Here is a 2,998-nt window from a genome sequence, read left to right as displayed (position 1 = left end):
CGAGCAGCGCGCGCGCGAAGAGAAGGAGCGCGAGCGGGAGCGCAGTGTGAAGCTGGCTCAGGAGGGCCGCGCTCCCGTGGAGTGTTCGTCCCTCGGAGCCGTGCCTCACCGCCCTCCGCTCGTGCCGGGCTGTGCGGTGGTTACGGTGCCCTGGAGCCTGACACCCCGGCCTTGTGCCCCCTCAGCGTGTAGCCCGGCCTCCCGTCATGTCTCCCGGCAACCGCAACCAGCCCTTCCATGTGCCCCTGGGCGCGGTGGACCCGGGGCTCCTGGGCTACAACGTCGCGGCCCTGTACAGCAGCGACCCGGCTGCCCGGGAGAGGGAGCGGGAAGCCCGGGAACGAGACCTCCGCGACCGCCTCAAGCCGGGATTCGAGGTGAAGCCCAGCGAGCTGGAACCCCTGCACGGGGTCCCTGGGCGGGGCCTGGATCCCTTCCCGCGACACGGGGGCCTGGCCCTGCAGCCTGGCCCGCCCGGCCTGCACCCTTTCCCCTTTCCCTGGAGCGAGAGTGGCTGGCTCTGGCGGCCGGGCCAGCCCTGCGTCCGGACATGTCCTACGCGGAGTGGCTGGCGGCCCGAGCGGCAGCACGCGGAAAGGGTGCCCTGGACGACGACCTGCTGGCGCGGCTGCAGATGCTCAACGTGACCCCCCCCCCCACCAGCACTCGCACCTGCAACAGCAGACGCCATCCATGCAGCCTCTGCTGCGGTGCACCCTCTCATTGACCCCTGGCCTCAGGGTCTCACCTTACTCGGATCCCCTACCCAGCTGGGACCCTCCCTAACCCCCTTCTTCCTTACCCTCTGCCTAGAACGAAGCTCTTCGCCACCAGCTCTTTGCCGCCCCCTACCGGGACCTGCCGGCCTCGCTCTCCGCCCCGATGTCCGCAGCGCACCAGCTGCAGGCCGTGCACGCGCGGTCGTCCAAGCTGCAGCCCCTGGCGCCGGAGCAGCAGCAGTGGCTGCACGCCCACCACCCGCTGCACAGCGTGTCGCTGCCCGCCCCGGAGGACTACTACAGTTACCTGAAGGACAGCGACAAGCCGCTGTAGAGTCTGCGATGAAGAGCTCACCCGTGGCTTCAGCGCCTGGACCTTGTAGGCCCCGGCCTGCCCCCAGCGCCGGGTTCGCCTCCCCAGCTGCGGAGGCGGGGAATGACCGTGGACGGAAGGCAGAGACCAAGGGGTGTGCGGAGGCGGGGACAAGGGCGGGGACAGCACGCGCGCGGTGTCTCGCACCAGGCCCCTCTTCCTCGCTCTCCCTGCTTTCCTCCTACCCCGTGCCCACCCTGGGTGGCCGCTCCCCTCCCCTTCGTGTGATTATTTCATCTGTTAGATGTGGCTGTTTTGTTTAGCATCGTGTGCCGCCCCCGCCCCGTAGCGCGCGCCCCCTCTGCGATGTATGCCCCGCCCCTCCCCACATTAATAATTTATATATATAAATATCTATATGACGCCCTTTAGAGAACATCCCCACCGAAACCAACCAAAAAAACCCCCAAAAAACAAAAACCAGAAATGCACTATAATAACTATATACTTTTTCTTCTCTGAAGATTATACTATTGGAAGTGCCTCGTTTCTACTCTGTGAAATTTTACACAAGTTGTCAATCCAGCAGCAGTAACTTTTCCACCAAAGTTGGGAATATTTAAGTCAATTTGAGCATTCAAATGATCTTGGTATCAGTATTTCTCAAATGTATCTTTTTTGGTTGTGACTTGTGAATATCATAAACCAATAAAGTTCTATCAATGTTTGTATTCCTAACCCTGAGTTTTACCTCCTATCTTTATGATAAAACTTTTATTTTTTTTAAATTTTAGAATTGTGAAGTCCAAGTGTGGATTTACTACATAGGTAAATTCCACACAGGTGGAATTTGGGCTTGTAGCTGGTCCTCTCTCCTCCTGACAGTGGACCAGATACCCAGGGTGTTGCTATGTGCTCCCCTCCCTACTTTCTCCGCACCTCCCCTAGCAGTGTCCAGCGTCTGACAATTTTACCTTTGTGCTAGTGTGACTAATATTCAGGGCCTGCTTATGAGTGAGAATATGCAGTATTCACTTCTTTGTTTCTGCAATAGTTCACTTGGTAAGATAGTCTCTAGCTGCATCCAAGTTGCTGTGAAGGCATGACTTTGTTCTTTATAACTGTATAATATTTCATCATGTATATATGTACTGCATTTATTTTATCCAGTCCATTGTTGATGAGCATCTGTATTGGTTCCATGGTTTTTGCGATTATGAACAGTGCTGTAATAAACATGCATGTGCAGGTGTGTTTTTTGTAGAGCAAATTATGTTCCCCTGGTTCTATCCCCAGGAGGGAGATTGCTGAATCATAAGGAAGTTCAATTTTTAGTTCTTTGAGAAATTACCACACTGCTTTTCATAGAAGTTGAGCTACTTTTTATTTGATTTCGATTTGTTTTTCTCTCCTCCTCAACATTCAACTCTTAACGAATATATGCTTGCAAAGCATTTAGGATATGCTGACATAAACTAAGCATTTAATTAATAACAGACATAATAAGTATAATAAAGTGGATTGCAGCTTAAGTAATAACAAGGGGATTGTAAATAATTTCAAAGATATATTAACTCTTCTATGAGATATAAACATCCCCGAAATTTATTCATTTTTATTCATTAAATCAGTCATTTAACAAATATTACTTAATTGATTATTAGAGTTAGAAATGCCAATAAATATTAGAATTAAAAATATGAAGTCTCTTATGTTGTGCTTAAAGAAAAAACAACTCTACCATTTACCATTTATATGCTTCTATGTTCTTGCTTATTCTTTTATAAATAAAAATAATACCAGTCTAAAATCAAACACTCTAAATAACATCTGTTAGAACACATGGAAATCTCACAAAATTAAATCATTCATTTCCAAATCAATAAAATCAATAAATAAACGTGAATAAAAATTCTGTTCTTATATAGTGTGCACATACAAATATACAAATGATGCTGGAAAATTT

At 50.0% G+C, this 2,998-nt stretch overlaps 1 pseudogene; it reads left to right on the top strand.

Moving 5' to 3' along the window:
* Positions 1 to 4: 4 nt before the first annotated feature.
* Positions 5 to 1,053, top strand: LOC110594987 (annotated as a pseudogene).
* The last annotated feature ends 1,945 nt before the right edge of the window (positions 1,054 to 2,998 follow it).

This window comes from Carlito syrichta, unplaced genomic scaffold, assembly GCF_000164805.1.
Source record: "Carlito syrichta isolate Samal-C Ts95f unplaced genomic scaffold, Tarsius_syrichta-2.0.1 Scaffold203127, whole genome shotgun sequence".
NCBI lineage: Eukaryota > Metazoa > Chordata > Mammalia > Primates > Tarsiidae > Carlito > Carlito syrichta.
The sequence above is the reverse complement of the archived record's forward strand: the minus strand, read 5'-3'. Positions and strand labels throughout refer to the sequence as shown.